General features: G+C 44.3%; 1 long non-coding RNA gene across 1 annotated transcript in view; it reads left to right on the forward strand.

The window, feature by feature from the left end:
* The window catches only part of LOC141083725 (uncharacterized), an 85,912-nt gene that overhangs the window by 49,344 nt on the left and 15,090 nt on the right, over window positions 1–21,478 (forward strand). The window contains exon 2 of the long non-coding RNA XR_012230804.1: window positions 21,071–21,213. This is a non-coding gene — a long non-coding RNA (uncharacterized lncRNA). The remainder of the gene's footprint in view (window positions 1–21,070; window positions 21,214–21,478) is intronic.

Raw genomic sequence — 21,478 nt, forward strand, 5'->3', positions numbered from 1 at the left:
ATATAAAAGTTAAGGCAAGAAATGCAGCAGCCATTTTTATGGTAATTTAGAATAATGAGATGGCATCATAGATAACATGGGTGCCACCAATAGCAGACTAAGCAGCACTACAGGCACCAACCATCCAGGATGTAGTGCGACCAAATGTAGGTGACAAATAGCCTCCTTTGCCTCCGACAAGTGTATTAATAGTGAAAAAAAAACAATAGGCGTTATGGAATATATGGCACCATTTGTTGTAGTCACAGCGCTATGATGTTGACCTCTGACAGTGACACTGTCAGTTCTCATGGTCTCATCACAAATAACTCAGAGGGATAATTTTTGGTTGTTTTGTTTTCATGTAAGAAAACATGAAATGTCTGCTAATACACTGTGTTATTAAATGGACTGTTGGTTACAACAAAGTTATCATCTGTTTCTTTAGTGAGGTCACTTTGGCAATACAACGTGACCTCACTAAAGGCTGTGCTTAAGCTGGTTTGGATACATTACTCTGAATCCTCAGAGCATGTTTGTTTGTGATTAGTGGTAAAAGATTTTTTTTGCAACTATGTATATATTTTTTTAATTTGTTGAACCTGAGAACTTTGGATTTCAAAAGATTTAATCAACTCTAATAATAAGATTCACTGAAACACATCAGCTAATATATGTAACACCACTGATTTTTACATACTAAGGCCGGTTTCACATTTGCGTTAAAGGCCGCAGCGTCGGCCTGCGCATGCCCGTCGCTAAGCCCTGCCCCTGCCACGCCTCTGCCGGTAGCTCCGCCTCCGGGCGCATGACGCTGCATGTGTCATGCTTCCCCTATCTTTATCACTGAGGACGCAGGCCGTGCGCAGTATGCGTTTTCGCGGCGCTTGCGCCATTTTGACGGTGCGCTGACCAGCACCAAACGCAACCTGTTGCAATTTGGTTGCGCTCAGCGCACCGTCAAAAGGACGCAGGCGCCGCCAAATGCATACTGCGCACGGCCTGCGTCCTCAGTGATAAAGATAGGGGACGCAAGACGCATGCAGTGTCATGTGCCCGGAGGCGGAGTTACCGGCGGAGGTGCGGCAGGGGCAGGGCTTAGCGACAGCCGTGCACAGGCCGACGCTGCGGCCTTTAACGCAAATGTGAAACCGGCCTTAGGCAATGGTGGTCCTAAGCAAGTCAAAATTAATTATAGAAGGCCAGCGGTAATGCTCTTACCGCCCTATCAGAACAGTAAGGTTTGTAGAAGATTGAAAATGAACAGAACACCTCAGAAAAACAAAAATAAAATAGCGTTGTTATACTTGGTGATGCATTAGTGAAGATAGCCAATGGGAAAAATGTGACGTTCACAGAATTATATTAAAATATATACCCATGTACCAACTGCTTCTTTACAAATAGAAGCATAATAGAGGGGAAAAAGAAAGAAATCTCTAAGCTTTTGCAGATCTGAATAGAAAATGCATTTGTTCATTTACACAAGAAGACACATCTTGAAAAATGCGATATCCATTTATCTCATTAATCCCATATCCTTGATCTCATATCAATAAATTCTCATTTTTAGCCTCCCATCACAAAAGCAAGCCAGTATTCCTACACGGACAGCATTCCATCTATTTTCACTCCCAGTGTAGACATGTCCACGTCTGAATAATGCCACACCGCAGACATTACTTTGTCCATCTTCCCATTGTGCTACGTGATTTATCTTAACAAAACCCCTGATGAAATATGTTATGTACAGTAAGTAGCGGAATATATCATGAGAAAAGTAACTGGGAAATGTTAATGCTGATATCCAAGTCTTTTAAACCATCATCCCCTGCTGCTACCAAATGGTCCTTCTCTCCGCCGGCTGCTGAAATGGCTTTACAAGTAAATAGACGTCTACAAAAAGGCAAGACCGGTAGATTGCTGGTTTCCTGTTATTAGCGGCATTATATGAATTCTGTGGCATTTTACTTCCACGCTTTTATGCTTGTACATTTGTAATGAAAATAAAGCACAAATCAGGTCATTTATACCTGTGCTGTATGGTTTATGCAGATGAATGCTGACTTTCTGTACCACAAATGGCTTTTATTGGCTAGCACGGAGTACAATGTAGAGAACGAAAGCTGAAAATAAAAGTTGGTAGTAATATTTAGGTTTTCCCTTCTAGTGAATGATAAGTTATGATGGTTAAAATGGATGGCTGAAATTAGGATCCAATATCAGCTTTCTTTTTAGCTATCATTCTAGATGCTCATGCACCCAAAATGCCAAGTCTATACAAGCCTCAACACCCGTCCCACTTGCTATAAAACATATGCTTTCTCTTGTGATTGAGGGATCTTTGGGGCCCGTCAGGCAACAAGGACACAACAAGCAATATTATATTGAGCCATTGATGCAAATAGGCAAATAGCATAGAAAATCTTGTCTTCCAAAAATAAATAATAAAAAAAACTGCAGCTGTTCTAAGCTTAGTTGGTGGCTTAAGTCCCTCCAGAAACCTATCTTCAGTAGTAAGTGTAGTTGTCCCAATAGACGGGGTCAGAGAGATCCTTAAAATGAGTGCATGTGATGCATCTATTCTCTTACACTCATGAGCTGTTAAGATATAGGACAACCTCCCTCCCTCTTTCAGGATTAAGGGAAGCTGTATGGGATTGAACACCTTACTTATTTATTTTTCTGTGTCAATTTCGCATAGCTACATAGATCTCTTCTACTTTTTCTGCTCTCCATGCTTGGTGTGGCACACACAGACACACAATGCAAAGACAGAGTCAATTTCTCCCCTTTTTTTCTTGTTACATATGTGAGCTTCATATTTCCCACACCAGTTACTCACCACAGAGGGGTTTGAACGAGCATCACATGCTTGAAACAAAATCATTTACCCAAAATTTTGGAAAGCTGGCAACAATTTTGTCCTTCCCATTTTGGGGCTTTTGTGTGAAATTATGTCACACAAAATAAAATGTATGTTCTATTTTCATTTTTTAGTGTGTTGTTCCAATACACACAAAGGAAATAAACGTGTGTATAATGAAACGTGTAATTTTAATAATGCTAGCTGGAAAATAATTTCAAGGCTACCAAAACTTTCGCCCATGAATCAAGTTCAGTCTTTTCCCACCAGTTCTACATTCTCTCATTCTATATTGCTAGAGTACTTATAGCACATAATACCATTTGTTGTCAGAAAAGCCTCAATCTCTTTTTTTAATACTGTTATAGTACAGTTAGGTCCATATATATTTGGACAGAGACAACATTTTTCTAATTTTGGTTCCAGACATTAATTTACCACAATGAATTTTAAACAAAACAATTCAGATGCAGTTGAAGTTCAGACTTTCAGCTTTCATTTGAGGGTATCCACATTAAAATTGGATGAAGGGTTTAGGAGTTTCAGCTCCACCCTGTTTTTAAAGGGACCAAAAGTAATTGGACAATTGACTCCAAGGCTATTTCATGGACAGGTGTGGGCAATCTCTTCGTTATGTCATTCTCAATTAAGCAGATAAAAGGCCTGGAGTTGATTTGAGGTGTGGTGCTTGCATTTGGAAGGTTTTGCTGTGAAGGAAACATGCGGTCAAAGGAGCTCTCCATGCAGGTGAAACAAGCCTTCCTTAAGGTGCAAAAACAGAAAAAACCCATCCGAGAAATTGCTACAACATTAGGAGTGGCAAAATCTACAGTTTGGTACATCCTGAGAAAGAAAGAAAGCACTGGTGAACTCATCAATGCAAAAAGACCTGGGCGCCCACGGAAGACAACAGTGGTGGATGATCGCAGAATAGTCTCCATGGTGAAGAGAAACCCCCTTCACACAGCCAACCAAGAGAACAACACTCTCCAGGAGGTAGGCGCATCAATATCCAAATCTACCATAAAGAGAAGACTGCATGAAAGTAAATACAGAGGGTTCACTGCACGGTGCAAACTATTCATAAGCATCAAGCATCAAAAAGCTAGACTGGACTTTGCTAAAAAAAAATCAGAAAAAGGCAGCACAGTTCTGGAAGAACATTCTTTGGACAGATGAAACCAAGATCAACCTCTACCAGAATGATGGAAAGAGAAAAGTATGGCGAAGGCATGGCACAGCTCATTATCCAAAGCATACCACATCATCTGTAAAACACGGCGCTGGCAGTGTGATGGCTTGGGCATGCATGGCTGCCAGTGGCACTGGGTCACTAGTGTTTATTGATGATTTGACACAGGACAGAAGCAGCCGAATGAATTCTGAGGTATTCAGAGCCATACTGTGCGCTCAGATCCAGCCAAATGCAGCCAAACTGATTGGTCGTCGTTTCATACTACAGATGGACAATGACCCAAAACATAAAGCCAAAGCAACCCAGGAGTTTATTAAAGCAAAGAAGTGGAATATTCTTGCATGGCCAAGTCAGTTACCTTATCTCAACCCAATTGAGCATGCATTTCACTTGTTAAAGACTAAACTTCAGACAGAAAGGCCCACAAACAAACAGCAACTGAAAACCACCGCAGTGAAGGCCTGGCAGAGCATCAAAAAGGAGGAAACACAGCGTCTGGTGATGTCCATGAGTTCAAAACTTCAGGCAGTCATTGCCAACAAAGGGTTTTCAACCAAGTACTAGAAATGAACATTTTATTTACAATTATTTAATCTATCCAATTACTTTTGGTCCCTTTAAAAACAGGGTGACACATGTTAAGGAGCTGAAACTCCTAAACCCTTCATCCAATTTTAATGTGGATACCCTCAAATGAAAGCTGAAAGTCTGAACTTCAGCTGCATCTTGTCATGTCCGCCATGTCTGCCATGTCTGTTTTGTCACAAGAACTCCTGGAGCGATGTGCATGCGCATATCTTGTCTGCTATCCTGCATGTTCCCTAGAGCAGTGTGCACACTCACCTCATGTCTGAGCTGCAGGATGCCTGCATTTTTGCTCTGTCTTTTGTGATCATCTCATCATGTCTGGAACGCTGATCATGTGACCTTTCCTAGGATCTTGCACTGTCTGGTTTGGTAATCATCTTGTCATGTCTAGAACTCTGATCATGTGACCTGTCTAGGTTTCAGCACTGATTCTGCAGTCATCTCGTCATGTCTGGAAAACCGATCATGTGACTACGCTCTGTTATCCTGTGGATCTGAACTCGGAAGTGCTCCCCTGGTCCTGACCTGGAAGAGGAGGTGCTATGCCCTATATCAGGCTGCCCCTTCCTATACTCAGGGCCTGAGTATTGTGTGGTGTCCCTGCATGGCTGCTTGGTCTGTGGGGTGCTCCCTCTATTCTGTGCCCTTGCACTCTGCTCTGTCGTGCGTCTCTGCACACGCTCCGTGCTCGTATTCCGTCTCTGGTCTTGTGTCTTGTCTAGTGTTTGTCCTTCGTGCCATGTTTTGTCCCTGCTCTGCTTTGCCTTGTAGTCCTTGTTTGCTCTGATTCTGTTCCGTGTTTCTGTCCACGTGTCATGTCTCGCTCTGCTTTGTGGCTTCAGGTACCCTGCCTCTGTCTTTGTCCCTGGCGTGTCCTTACACGTGCAGGTCTCTGTCTCTGTACCCTGCCCTGACGTGTCCTTACACATGCAGGTCTCTGTCTCTGTATCCTGCCATGACGTGTCTCCCTACACGTGCAGGCCTTTGTCCCTGTCCCTGGTGTGTCTCTACACGTGCAGGCCTCCACTCTGAACCTCTCCCTGATGTGTCTCTACACGTGCAGGCCTCGCTCTGTACCCTGTCTAGTCCCAAGGTCCTTCCTTGGCCCGGCTCTGGGCTTCAGCCTAAGCTCCGCTGCTAGGCTGTCCCTGTCGTGTCTCTACATGTGCAGGCTTCCGCTCTGAACCTCTCCCTGGCGTGTCTCTACACGTGCAGGCCTCGCTCTGTACCCTGTCTAGTCCCAAGGTCCTCCCTTGGTCCGGCTCTGGGCTTCAGCCTACGCTCCGCTGCTAGACTGTCCCTGTCCCTGGCGTGTCTCTACACGTGCAGGCCTCCGCTCTGAATCTCTCCCTGGCGTGTCTCTACACATGCAGGCCTCGCTCTGTACCTTGTCTAGTCCCAAGGCCCTGCCTTGGCCCGGCTCTGGGCTTCGGCCTACGCTCCGCTGATAGACTGTCCCTGTCCTTGGCATGCTCTCCGCATGCGCAGGTCTCTGCCTCATTCTTTGTCTTGTCCCTGTTGTTTCGTGCGCTCTTGCACATTTTGTACTAGGCTTTGCCATGCTGTCTCGCATGTGGCTCTGTCCTGTACCCTTTGCCTAGCCCTGCCTTGTGGCTCCGTGCCTCCGTGCACATGCCTGGTCGCCTGTGCCTGCCTGGTGTGCTTCAGCCGTGCCGCCTCTAGCCGTGCTCGCCTATGTGCCCCAGCCGTGCCCCGTCCAGTGCTATAGTGGTCTGGCTGCGTGGCCCCGCAGTGGTGTCGCCTCTTGTCGTGCCCGCTTGCAACTGCCATCGTCGGTACCACCTGCCGGTGCTCCCAGCCGTGGTCTCTGTGCTTCCTTGCACTCACGCTGGTTCTCACACTGTGCCTTTTCGTGCTACTCTTGCACAAAGCCTTTGTCTCTTTTGCTCTTCTCTGACCCCTAGTTTGCCTGCCGGATTCCATTACCTGCCGACCGCTGCCAGAGGTCCGGACCTAGATGACTGCGGCCTGATGTCCGGAGCTGATGTCCGTAGCCAGATACCAGGACCCTGTCGGTCGATGCCAGCACTTGGATTCCGATGAAACCATACCCTGTGTCTCTCCCTGGCATGCCCCTTGGCATGCGCAGGCCACCGTCCTGTGAACCTGACCCATCCCTGGTATGCCCCTCGGCATGCGCTGGTCTCTGTCCTGTGAACCTGATCCTGACGTGTCCGGTGACACGCACCATGTCATTAACCCTGTCTTGTTTCCTTGCATGGAACCCTGGTTGACTTCTGGATGTCTGGATCCTGCCGATCACCCTCTGAGCTACAGGCCCTGATATCCTGGTGGATCGTGGACTGTTGTCCGGAGTCCGATTACCATCTGCACATTCCATGCTTGGACCTCGGTGTGCCATTGCACGCACCCTGTTCTACGAACTCTGTGTGTTCACGTTTGCTCCTGTTGCACCCTGAAGAGTTCCTCAAGTCTTGGACCTCGGCGTGCCCTTGCATGCACCTTGCTTATGTTCTGTGTGTCCACGTTTTGCACCTGTTGTACCTGAAGTCTTCCTTAATGAAGTTTCTTTGAATTAATGACTCGTCTTGCCTTGTCTTGTTTCCCTGAGCCGGTCGTCTGGTCCAGCTGCCGTGGTGGCTCACCCCCTTGGTCTTGCCCCTGACACTCCCTATATAGGGGGTGGTTCTCATTAGGTCAGCTCGCCCTAGGTGGGTGGGTGCCACGGCCCAGAGGGTCCACTCTTTCTAGGAAGAACGACTCAGTGTAAGCTGACACTCGTCACACATCTGAATTGTTTTGTTTAAAATTCATTGTGGTAATGTCTAGAACCAAAATTAGAAAAATGTTGTCTCTGTTCAAATATATATGGACCTAACTGTATTTATCCAACTGGGTTCGCCATGAGTAATACATTTTCTTTTATTTAGAACATCATTTTTATTACGCAGATTTCACAACTGTGCTTCTGGATATAAGACATATGAAACACATGCTAAGCTGCTATTGCTCCCTGAGGCTTTATGAGTGAGGAATGGGCCACTCTTCATCTGTGCTGTCTACTGACCTGTACCTTTGCCTGTGAGCAACTGGAGAACACATTTTCATCTTAAAGTATCATTCCATTTCGCAAGAGAGGTCGCGATGAATTTGGTCCTGGAGTATTATTGTTCTAAAAATCTATGAAGCAAATCAAAACCTATGCAGTTAAAGCTTGATGCTCGTAAACGTGGATCATCAACGTACAGGCATGCAGTGGTGTATCATTAAAATCCATGTCACCGCCTGCCCTGGCATTTGCTGAATAATGGGGCATAAACTAGTTAGTTACATTATTCTTTAAAGCGCAGAGCTTTTGATTCCTTTATGATGCAGATGAAAACAAATCTCCACCTTTCCTTTGTATATGCTGGATTATCTGTGTTTGTAAAAACCAATTTAATAGAAGACTTTTCAAAGTGTGAGCACAACTTCACTGCTAATTACTCACTCAATGTGCAAATTTAGCGAACATGTGAATCAATCAGTGAAGATGGTGCATGGTATCGTAAAATAAACGGGTATAATAAATTAATATAGAAAAACAGTACATTCTTAGCAACTAAAGTGACTTTTTTTGTATGAAGAATATGGGTTAATTGTAATAAAATCCAACAGCAGCCATTTATAAAGGATGAGATACATATTCCATTACTGGCAGACTTGTGATTGGCATAACTTACATTTATCAGTAATGCATTGGAGGATTAATGCATAAATATGGTAGAAGCTCTTATGCATAAATGAATATGCAACAATAACCAAGGCAATTATTATAAATTCTTAGACTCATCCAAATCAATAAACTGGACTTCCTGTGACAATTTCAACATAATTTCCATTATCTCTACAAGGGTGCAGTCATACGACAATATTTTATGGTCCATGTTACAGCTGCGAGCCCAACCCAACCCTAAGTGTTGTGAGTTCATTTTTCCCTTCACCATTGAGGTCTGATGAACTCCCTACTCTGGTGAAGGAAGGTAGTGAGGCTGATTACCAAACACATGAGCAGCTAGATGATGACTTGGTGGCTGGAATTGAGGACTGGATATAAGGCTGCCGACGCCCTTCTTCCTGGCTGGTGATTTTCCTGCTGGATTCTTGGAGACCAGTCTGATTCCTGCATCTCAAAGCTAAGTTTTTCTGCTCTGCTTTGTACACTTCAGTTTGGTTTTTGTTTTGCCTTGTTTTTTGGGAGTTCTGCCATCCCCGGCCAGGGGTGAGCTGAATTCCATTTTTTGTCTCTGATCTGTTGATCTTTTGCTCTGTCTTCAGAATATACCTAAGTGCTGATATAGTCTTTTGAAGCCTAGCGTCTTCAGGGCCTGTTTTTCCTATCAGTCGGTTGGCTCATTTTGATAGGGGTTTTGCGGATGGCAGAAAGCAGCTTTCCTATCCTGTCCTATGTAGTTAGCTTGGGCCCCATCATTTGCTCAACCTATCTTTCTATCTGTGTTAGTGTTTTCATCTTGCTTCACCGTCATTATATGTTGGGGGCTGCCTATTGCTTTGGGGTCTGCTCTGGGGCAGTTTAGTTTTTCCCCTTTCTGTCTTTAGGCTATATAGTTCTCCGGCTGTGATCGAGGGGTCTAGGGCACCGTAGGAACCCCCCACGGCTACTACTAGTTGTTGTGGATAGGTTCAGGGGTCTGCAATCCGATAACTGCCAACCTCTCTGGTTTTTCTGGACTTAGCTGTTGTTTGTTTATTCCTCCTTCGGTGACTCATCATAACAGAATCACCAGCCATACCGCAGATCCTAGGGTACTCAATAGCAGGAGAGAATTGTAAAAAAAAAAGTGTCAGAATTTTTTTTTTTTTGTGTGTGCATATTTTTTCCTCTATATCTCTGAGGCCGTAGGGGGAATTTTTCTCTCAATGGAGATGAAGCAATTGTCTGATCGTGTGGAGCAGCTCGCTGCTGAAGTACGGGGAATTTCCGCCTATCTTGCTCATTCACATGCTGCTGAACCAAAGATTCATACTCCTGATGTATTTTTGGGGGATCGGTCTAAATTCTTGAATTTCAAGAATAATTGTAAATTATTTTTTGCCTTGAAGCCTAACTCGTCGGGGAACTCCGCGCAGCAGGTTAAAATTGTCATCTCTTTGCTGCGCGGCGATCCCCAGGATTGGGCGTTTTCTTTGAAACCTGATGATCCTATTCTGAATAATGTGAACGCATTTTTTCAAGCCTCGGGGTTGTTGTATGATGAACCTAATGCTATTGATCAGGCTGAAAAGACCCTGTTGGCATTAAGCCTGGGTTGGGATTCGGCAGAGTTGTACTGTCAAAAATTCCGAAAGTGGGCGGTCTTACTACCTGGAATGATGGTGCCTTGGCAGCCCTCTTTCGGAAGGGTTTGTCAGAAACTGTAAAAGATACTATGGTGGGATTTCCTGTTCCCTCTGGTCTTGATGATTCTATGTCATTAGCCATTCAGGTAGATCGGCGTTTACGTGAACGCAAAACTACACGAGAGATGTTGCCACCTGTTGAACAAACGTCTGAACCTATGCAATGTGATAGAGTTTTGTCTAGGGCGCAACGTCAGGAGTTCAGAAGGCGTAATAAGCTGTGTTTTTTTTGTGATAGATTCTCTAAGATGGTCCATCTTGTACCACTCCCTAAGGTGCCATCTTCCTCTGAGTTGGTGCCCTTGTTTTTGCAACAGGTGGTTCGCTTGCACAGGATTCCTGAGAACATTGTATCTGACAGAGGAGTTCAGTTTGTGTCTAGATTTTGGAGGACTTTCTGTTCCAAGCTGGTAATTCAGTTGTCCTTCTCCTCTGTGTTTCACCCTCAGACCAATGGGCAGACGGAGAGAACAAACCAGACTTTGGAGTCGTATTTGAGATGTTTTATTTCTGCCGATCAGGATGATTGGGTTTCATTTTTGCCCTTGGCCGAATTTGCTTTAAGTAATAGAGCTAGTTCTGCCACTTTGATGTCACCTTTTTTTTGTAACTTTGGTTTTCACCCTCGATTTTCTTCAGGGCAGGTGGAGCCTTCTGCCTGCCCAGGTGTTGATACTGTGGTGGAGAGAATGCACCAGATCTGGGACCAAGTAGTGGATAAGTTGTCTCTCTCCCAGGAAAGGGCCCAGCGGTTTTCCAACCGGCATAGGACCGTTGGTCCCCAGTTTAAGGTGGGTGATATGGTTTGGTTGTCATCAAAAAATATCGCTATGAAGGTGGCTTCTCCTAAGTTTAAGCCTAGATTTATTGGACCTTACAAGATTTTGGAGATTATTAATCCGGTCTCTTTTCGGTTGGCTTTTCCTGTCACATTTAAAATTCATAATGTGTTTCATAAGTCCTTGTTGAAGAGGTTTGTTGAACCTGTAGTTCCTGTGGTGGCACCTACTGACCCTATAATGGTTGAAGGTAACATGGAATATGAGGTAGAGAAGATACTGGATTCCCGTCTGGCTAGACGGAGACTCCAGTATTTGGTTAAGTGGAAGGGTTATGGTCAGGAGGATAATTCCTGGGTCTCTGCCTCTGATATTCATGCCGAAAGATTGGTGCGTGCCTTTCATCGGGCTCACCTGGATCGCCCTGGTGGCATGGATGAGGGTTCGGTGACCCCTCCTCAAGGGGGAGGTACTGTTGTGAGTTCATTTTTCCCTTCACCATTGACGTCTGATGAACTCCCTCCTCTGGTGAAGGAAGGTAGTGAGGCTGATTACCAAACACATGGGCAGCTAGATGATGACTTGGTGGCTGGAATTGAGGACTGGATATAAGGCTGCCGACGCCCTTCTTCCTGGCTGGTGATTTTCCTGCTGGATTCTTGGAGACCAGTCTGATTCCTGCATCTCAAAGCTAAGTTTTTCTGCTCTGCTTTGTACACTTCAGTTTGGTTTTTGTTTTGCCTTGTTTTTTGGAAGTTCTGCCATCCCCGGCCGGGGGTGAGCTGAATTCCATTTTTTGTCTCTGATCTGTTGATCTTTTGCTCTGTCTTCAGAATATACCTGAGTGCTGATATAGTCTTTTGAAGCCTAGCGTCTTCAGGGCCTGTTTTTCCTATCAGTCGGTTGGCTCATTTTGATAGGGGTTTTGCGGATGGCAGACAGCAGCTTTCCTATCCTGTCCTATGTAGTTAGCTTGGGCCCCATCATTTGCTCAACCTATCTTTCTATCTGTGTTAGTGTTTTCATCTTGCTTCACCGTCATTATATGTTGGGAGCTGCCTATTGCTTTGGGGTCTGCTCTGGGGCAGTTTAGTTTTTCCCCTTTCTGTCTTTAGGCTATATAGTTCTCCGGCTGTGATCGAGGGGTCTAGGGCACCGTAGGAACCCCCCACGGCTACTGCTAGTTGTTGTGGATAGGTTCAGGGGTCTGCAATCCGATAGCTGCCAACCTCTCTGGTTTTTCTGGACTTAGCTGTTGTTTTGTTTTTTCCTCCTTCGGTGACTCATCATAACACCTAAGTTTCCTAATTTAGACTATTAGCAGGACAAGCATATTTGAAGCTATTAGTTTACAGAATACACAAATGATTTCCCACCACCTTAATCCCATCCCCACACACATAAGATTGCCTATGACTATGGATGAACGAACCCAAACCGGGAAGTTCCGGGTTCGTAGCAGACATCTAGTGTCCGATACCGAACACAGACATTTCATTGTATGTCATGATTCGCCAGTCAAATAAAGCTTGTTGAATGGCTTTGGTGCAGGATATCAACACACTTTTAGACTGGGACCATAATTCAGATGTGGAAAAACTTGATTTCACCATAAACCAGCAACGACCAGGTGATCCCTGCAATATTTCAGACAGAGGAGTGAAAATAACTATCAGAAGAGATGTCCAAGAGCCAATGACCACCTGTGGAGAGCTACATAAAGACCTAGAATCAGCAGAAACAGTTGTTTCAAAGAAAACTGTAAGTAATGTATTCAACCTCCATCGCCTGGATGCATACTCTCCATGTAAGACGTTATTGTTGAACAAAAATCATGTTCAAGTATGTTTAAAGTTTGCTCATCAACATTTAGGCAAGCCTGTGAAATACTGGGAGAATATAATATGTTCAGAGGAGACCAAAGTTTAACCCTTTGGAAGCTAAAATACACACCATGTTTGGAGGCCAAAAGGCATTGCATATCTCCTGGCATATAAAACATCAGTTCCATCATGTCAAATATACTGTAGCTGTTGTTGGTGCGTGCTGCCCCTGCTACTTGTTCTAGTCCTAGTGGTGGCACAGGATGATTTCTTGGCCATAGGCATTAAGTTCTTCAGGTAGTTATATTTCTTTACAAAATTTTGAATGATTAAATTGAGGACATGTGCCATGCAGGGAGTATGAGTTACTTTTCCCAAACAAAGGACAGCCACAATATTCCAGGCAGTCACTCATGGCAATGCCTAAACGCAGTTGATAGGAAACCATTTAGTAGGAGATTTACTTCTCGATGCATAGCAACAACTTGTTTGCTGTATTGCTTTTGTCCCTCATGCTTTTAACCTGCAAAACTACTTGGCAATGCATTGTCTTACGAGAACATAAAAATGAGGGCAGTGTATGGAATCAGTGCTGTATCCTGTGACTGTTGGCGATAGGGTCATGCCTGTTGAAGAAAAGTGGAGGAGGTGTAACAAGATACAGATAACTGGCTGGAGATGGAAACAGTTGCAGAAGTTTCACCATCTGTCCTGGTTGCCGTGATGCATTGCTGCCGCTCAAAACATTTACCAAGTTGGCCAAAAGACTCATGTATTTTTCCTACCTCATTTACTATAATGCCTGTGATAGTCCCACCGGATTGGCCACCCTTGATCATGTGATAAAATAGTTGCAAAGTATTATCGGGAAAAGGGTCGCCCTCCCTGGGCTGTGGGGTACTTGGTACCGGGCAGGTATCGGTGGTATATGTCACAGCAGCGGTGACCCGGACCGTGGCCCTGGGTGCCCAAGTAATAGGGGAAGTGTGAATGGTGGAATGTAGATAAATGAATAGTTCGTGACGCCACCTGTGGTGTTCAGCAAGGGAGGTGTTAAGCCGACGCTGCAGACAGATCCTCCGGGACAGATGGTGTGGTGCAGCAATGATGTTATAGCCCTCCACAGGCAGGGCTGTTGTCCCAGGGCAGTGTAGATGTGGAGACACTTAGATGGTGTAGTGTTTGGCGCAGGGGATGTAGCAGTGCCAGGCGGACGGACGCAGGAAGGAATGGAGGACACCAGGGCATGTAGTTCCAAAGCTTTACTCACAGTCTGTAGTGCCTGCTTCTGTGCTGTGTCCTCCGGGTCAGGGACTCAGTCAACCCCCAGGCAAGATGGAATGCTCCCTTCCATGCTCCGCCAACTTAAGCGCCTTTTCTGAACATCTCCTCTATAGCGCCTTTAAGTGTGAAGATCACATAGTACTGAGTTACACTGGAGTTCCTCCTGACAGATGTTCCCAAGAACTCTACTTGCACGGCAGACAGCTCTAGCCTGCTTCGGGGACTCTCTACTCCTAAGTCCCGGCTCTCTATCTGTGTTGCTGTTGTGCCCTCAAGTCTTAGATGGGAGTAGTGCATTTACAGCCCACTACTCCACCGGTGTCTGCTGCAGAACCATTAGTGTCCATACAACCTCGGGGACCAGGCCCCGGCCTTGCGCTTAGAACTTCTAGGCAGGGTTCTTCCTCTAACCCACGTCCTCTGTGTTCCCTTTTACTCCTACATTCCGTACTTGTCTTTCTCTCCTATGGAAGCTCAGGCTTCAGTTCAATGTCCTTCTCTTTCTTTCCTTTCCCGTGCCAGCTGGCTCAGATCACTGAGGCAGTGTCATGGTTTGAACAGGGTTCTTGCCCTGCACTCACAGGGTTAAGTGTTCGTGGCCTCTTTCTGGATTTGGGAGGGGTATTTATACTCACTCTTTACCAGGGTTCTCTGTCAGCTATACTGTTGTTCTGGTGTGTCTGACCCCTGGTGTGCGTGTATTCTGCGTTGCTTGTTTGCTTCCCGTGTATGACCTGGCCTGTTCCCTCACTCTGTACTCCATCTCTCGCTTTGGTACTATTGTCTTCTCCGGTTCTGACCTCCTGGCTTGGCTATCGTTACTCCGTTACAGTTTGTCCCTATTGTACCGTATATTGCCCGTTCTGGTTTTCTGACCTATTGCTACGTCCTGACTATATATTCTGTCTAACCCTTTGGTACTGTATTGCTATCTTGTGCTTTGACCCTGGTTTCATCTGGTTTCTGTCTCTGTCTATGCCCCTTGGTAACATTTTCCTGTAGTTACCTTTCTAGGAGTTTCCCTGCAGCTCCTAGATCTGTGGAGCTTAGGCCACGCCCCCAGCAGTCATGTGCTTCAGATCCTGATACTCTGAAGCACGCATCATCACCGCTGCTGCCCTGCTCCACAGGTATCTTTGAGCACTGTCTTTGTACTCAGGACACCCGCACTGGCTCAGTGAGCAAGTGCAGTGCGGGGATCCTGACAGGCAGCTGCAGCACTCCTTCCTCCATCCCTCTTCCAGGGATCCCCACTCCTCTCCGAGTTGCTTCCTCTCTCGGCCTCACTCACCGACTGACTGACTGACCTGTAATCCTAAACCATCCCGCTCTCTTATGTATTCTCAACTCCATCCACCTCCCAGCACATTTTGTGTTCCAAGCAGGGAACCACCAAAGGTGCTCTGCTTCTCTCTAAGCAAGGAGCCGCAATGTGGTTTTGCTGAACTACTCTATTGTGTGGGGTGCGAGTGTTGGAGCGTGGTCAGGAGCCTCCAACTTACCTGGATGGTGGGGCACCACACCTTAGGAGAAGGTGCAGTACCTCTGTGGCGACCGAGCCTCAGGGGAACCACAGAAGCCCTTGCGATCACATCATGTGAGCCCACTTTATAGTTTAAGCACTTTTCAGCATATCCAGCAATCATTAAGTATTTTTTAAAGTTCCATCGTGAATCAAATTTTAAATTGTTGAAATTCACCATGATCTGCAAATTGAATGAAATACTGCATCAGTGTCCACATTAGTTAGTGTTTGCTATTAATTAGATGATCTGCTTTTTTATCATGGTATGTGGCACCTACTATATGGTTTTAAATACTTTTATTTGTGTGTTTTTTGATTATAGTCCAAGGTTTAATAAAACAGGTTTTATCATACTTGATTGGCCTCATGCTACAAGTCTGCAGTCACTCTATGTGAATGCACATTGTGTGAATTGTGGAATTGTGCACTGTGCGGATTCTACAGTGCCTCTAGTATGTGATATTCATACATGCTGTTACATGCCGACAAGGTGGACACTTCCTTGCTCAATGCAAGTGTATGCGTGAGGTCAGACATAGTCTATTCGGAATGTGGGCAATCTTCCATCCTCCCAAGACCTCCTACTCTCCTCATACTTATTCATTCCTCACACAACTGCCTCCAAGACTTCTCCCGAATATCCCCTATCCTCTGGAATTCCGTGCCTCAACATGTCCATTAATCCACCAGCCTTGGATCCTTCAAACGGAACCTGAAAACCCATAATTTCAGTAAAGCTTAGGGCCTGCAATAACCATTCTGCCGCCTCACCACCGCCCGAGCTGCCGCCTCATCACCACCAGAGCTGCTGCACCCGCGACCTTCTGTCTCTTCCCCACTATCCCGTAGAATGTAAGTCCTCAAGGACAGGGTACTCTCCCCTCTGTACCAGTCTGTTATTATAAATTTGCTTACTGTTAATGATATCTATAACTTTGTATGTAACCCCCCTTCTCATGTACAGCACCATGGAATTAATGGTGCCATATAAATAAATAATAATAATAATAAATAAAAAGTATGCAAATCATATACTTGTAGTCACATGACCTCCCCTTCCCAGCACTGGAATAATCATCACAGTGCATGGTGGGCACGATGTGAGGATTCAAGTCTACAGAGTAACTGCAGACTTGTTGCCTAAGGCTGGACAACCCCATTTATTTTTGTGAATAGCTTTTCCATCATCCTTCCTATAAATTTGGATTTTTTTATATATATATATATATATATGTTGGCAGCATCTTTTCATACTCTTTGCCAACATTCTATAGTTTCAATTATTTACTCCATACTTGATTGGATACTTATGTTGGTTGGTTAGTAATTCATCAAAATTTGAGTCATCTATTGGAGAAACTTTAAAATTGAATGTTCCACCCTGGAATAGGAAATCTCAGGAAACTCGGGTCAAGAAGACTGTCCTGACAGTAATACATTCTCTATAATTCCATATTAAATTCAGGCAGTCAGTCAGTAATAGTGATACTATGACACAGACAGAATTGATAATGTGTCTGTTTTGATTTACCAAATTACTTGTCAAGCAATGGCAACACTTTGGCATTTTAGGTGTTGATTTATAGGGAATATGCTCGCTCTTTGCCTTCATTTTTTTTTCTTTTTTTTTTTCAAAACCTACTGCTCGGGGAATGTGATCACAGAATCCACAACAGCGTGTGACACGGCCAGAGTTTTTAAATAAAGGAGGAAAAGATCAGAGGATCTGGAAGAAACAGCTGCTATCTGCTGTAGCATTTCATGTTTCCTTGTGCTGAAGTCAAGCAGAGCTAAGTGGAGCACTGTTGCTGAAACACAGAAAAGTACAATAAAGAAAGGGATTTTCCTTGACGAAGGCTGGCTCCCATTTATCAAATGCTCCACTAAGCCAGTAGATGAAATGCAAAAACACCTACAAATCTTAACTTCTTCAGTTCTAAAAGTTGGGAAACAGACCATCACAAAATTCATCTCACCACTGAAGCCAATTACCCAGTGGAAGGTATTGGACAATGTGCCTAGTTAGCAAGTTTTGTGGTTGGCAAGCCCTAGGAGGCTAGAATAACGAAAAAAAAAAAACTTTTTGCAAACTTTTTATTTTCTGCAAGTCACAAAAACGTCTCTGCTATCAAAAAGAGATAATCAATAGCATCCCTGCTGGACCCTTTCACAATTTTATACCACAGTTGTAGACAGGCCTTCATTGATCCATGAAATTGAGTTTCAATCTACTGCCGTTACCTTATTTGTGAATTCTACAGCCAAGGCAAAATGACTTGTTGGCACCCCCTTACACACAGCACACTAGTTATATCCAAGGTTTTACACAATTACAGGGCAACAGACTTGCAGTAATTGTCCAGAACTAAGATATTGAGCAGCTAACTTCAAGACATGTCATTAATCAGCTCAGTGGTGGTCCGAAATCCAGGACACCTACTGATCAGCTGTGTACAGCTCTTTGTGCCGCTGGAAGAAAACTGTGTAAGGAGCTGGAACACCACACTGTGTAGTGTTCGTACTCCAGCTCTGTTCCAATTCACTTCAATGGAACAATGCAGAGTTGTAATGTATATCTCCATCTGCATTTTTGGTGATTAACAGTACTGGCTTGACCAAAGCCCTCACTTTCGCAGGCGAAACCTGGTATTTGCATTTGCTCACACTGGAAATTCTTATATTATCGCGTGTGCACACACATCTCTCATCTCTTTGCAAACGCAGACACAAGATTTCTCCTGACTGAGCCAGAGCTGTCAATCACCAGAGAGATATGGAGGTATTCAAACTCAGCGGGTGAAATGCTGCCCAAATAGAAATAGAAAGAAATAGCCAGCTCACCAGAGATCAAGCGCAGAAACTCGGAGCTCCATGCGGACCAACGTCATAAACCATGGAAGGAAAGTTCTGCTCCAGCTGCTATTAAAATCTTCTTTAATGAAAAGCCATTAAAACATACAATGGTGAAGACTCTCCATATAACCACACCACAACAGAGATGACAGGCTACGCGTTTCGACCAGACGGTCTTTGTCAAAGACAAAGACCGTCTGGTCGAAACGCGTAGCCTGTCATCTCTGTTGTGGTGTGGTTATATGGAGAGTCTTCACCATTGTATGTTTTAATGGCTTTTCATTAAAGAAGATTTTAATAGCAGCTGGAGCAGAACTTTCCTTCCATAGTGAAATGCTGCACCTCAGCCATGCCAAGGTTGGACCAATCACCCTAATTAGACCATGGAAATAAATGCTATTTTCTTGCACAACAAATGAATTTATTTATAAAGTACATGTATGATTAATATAAGAATTAAGTCCCTACATAAGTAAATTCTTATTTAGAATTGTATTTTAGGGCTGACAAAATCCCATAAATTGGTATGACTTCACCAAACTTCCCTTTAAAGCCCCTGCTATTTCTGCAATAAGAGATATTGGTGGCCTTTTTGATGGAATTGTCTTAAAAATCATAATTTAGTCTCTAAGAACAATTTGAGTGATAGTGTTCTTTGTCATTGAGATTTAAAGGGATATTTCAGTAAAATACACGCATTACTAGAATTAAGCATCCTGATGGCTCTGACCTACATGGGTGTGGTTAGGATGAGTTTTGAACAGAAAGGTGGTCAAGCATGCTGCTGCTTTATGCAACTATATGGGAGTTATGGAAACATCTGAGTTAGACAGAGGTAGGGCACCACTGATATCCCACTATCAAGTAGGTAGCTGATAAATGCTTTTGGCTTTGATCCTCTTTAGATTTTCATTTGATCACAAAATTGGCTGCAAGAAGAAACTCTATGGTGCTTCTCCCTTACATTTGGGGCCTTATGTCATGGCATCAAACTCACTGTCAAGCTCATAGATAATAAAACCGCTTTTGGCCTCCTATCCACCACCTATTTTCTAGGTGATTGAGTCATCCAGTTCGGACCTCTTTGACAGGTCACCTTCAATTTCCATACACTGTATGTGGAAGATCTACATCTCTCCTCTAGTAGTGCAAAACCTCACCTTTTCGCTACCATTTTAGAAATTACTCAAACCTCTGGTGATCAGCGGTAATCTTTATGGAAATGCGACAGTAAGTGTTCAATTTTCCTACAGCGCCACCAATGGGACAAATAAAAATTACATTACATCACCTATTGGATTTATAATAGAAATCAATAGTCTGTTAATGTAATAAAGGACAGGATAGAGAAAGAGAAATAGAGAGAGACCCTCTTGTAACCAATCTGACTTCTGGTCAATGATGGGGATCCTGCAATGGGAAGTCCCTTCCATTATTCGTCCTCACCTCAACCCCTATCTGTCGGAGTCCCACAAGGTTCAGTCCTAGGACACCTGCTCCTTTCCATTTACACCTTTGGCCTGGGACAGCTCATAGAATCTCATGGCTTTCAGTATCTTCTCTATGCTGATGACACACAGATCTACATCTCTGGAACAGATATCACCTCCCTACTAACCAGAATCCCTCAATGTCTGTCCACTATTTCATCCTTCTTCTCCGCTAGATTTCTGAAACTTAACATGGACAAAACAGAATTCATCATCTTTCCCCATCTCACGTGACCCCCCCAATGAACCTATCCATTACAGTAAATGGCTGCCCACTCTCCCAGTCCCACAAGCTCGCTGCCTCGGGGTAATCCTTGACGCTGATCTCTACTTCAAACTACATATCTAAGCCCTTTCCACTTCCTGCCGACTTCAACTCAAAAATATTTCACGAATCTGTTCATTCCTCAACCAAAAATCTGCAAAAACCCTAGTCCATGCCCTCATCATCTCTCGCCTTGACTACTGCAACCTCTTGCTCAGTGGCCTCCCCTCGAACACTCTCGCACCCCTCCAATCTATTCTAAACTTTGCTGCCCGACTAATCCACCTCTCCCCCCACTATTCCCTAGCTTCTCCCCTCTGTCAATCCCTTCACTGGCTCCCCATTGCCCAGAGACTCCAGTACAAAACCCTAACCATGACATACAAAGCCATCCACAACCTGTCTCCTCCATACATCTGTGACCTCGTCTCCCGGTACTTTCCTGCATGCAACCTCCGATCCTCACAAGATCTCCTTCTCTACTCCCCTCTTTTCTCCTCTTCCCACAATCGCATACAAGATTTCTCTCGCGCATCACCCCTACCCTTGAACCCTCTACCACAACATATCAGACTGTCACCTACCATCGAAACCTTCAAAAAGAGCCTGAAGACCTACCTCATCCGACAAACCTATAACCTGCAGTAACCACCGATCGACCAAACCGCTGCATGACCAGCTCTACCCTCACCTACTGTATTCTCACCCATCCCTTGTAGATTGTGAGCCTTCGCGGGCAGGGTCCTCTCTCCTCCTGTACCAGTTATGACTTGTATTGTTTAACATTATTGTACTTGTTTTTATTATGTATACCCCTCCTTACATGTAAAGCGCCATGGAATAAATGGCGCTATAACAATAAATAATAATAATAATAATAATAATATTTATTCAGAATTACCTGATAGTTTATGTGAGATTGGGTTTTATAAACTGTAAAACCCATTTAGTCTTTTAAAAAGGTATTTTATATTACTATTTGCAGTAATGAATGGCATTCAATGCCTCTGACGTATTTTCTCCGATTATTCTTTTACACAGGGCAATGCTGCATATTATGTCGGAATGTAACATCAAATCATCTGAGTTCGTGGCTTACACAAGCATCTCTCTTACACTTGATCCACTGAGTTTTACTTACTTCGGTGCTACAGATTTTATAACAGCTGCTGCAAGGAATTACGGTAAGCATTTTGCTTTTCGCTGAGAATACAGAAATCCTCAGGAAAGTAAAATATTAGTGTCCTCTATGTTAACTGCATGGGTACAGTAAATGATCAGTGATTATAATTATTAGGACCACAAGGATCTTCATTGCGCCCAATTTTTTTCATCTCTAGTAGCCCTTTCCCAAATATTTTCCCATTTTTTGTGTTTTCACTTATTCCTCTTCTTCCAATACCTTTTTAATTTTTCCATCGACCTAGCCATATGAGGGTTTATTTCTTG

Source organism: Dendrobates tinctorius, unplaced genomic scaffold (genome assembly GCF_039654945.1).
Source record: "Dendrobates tinctorius isolate UK_male_01 unplaced genomic scaffold, ASM3965494v1 ptg000021l, whole genome shotgun sequence".
In the NCBI taxonomy this organism is placed as follows: Eukaryota; Metazoa; Chordata; class Amphibia; order Anura; family Dendrobatidae; genus Dendrobates; species Dendrobates tinctorius.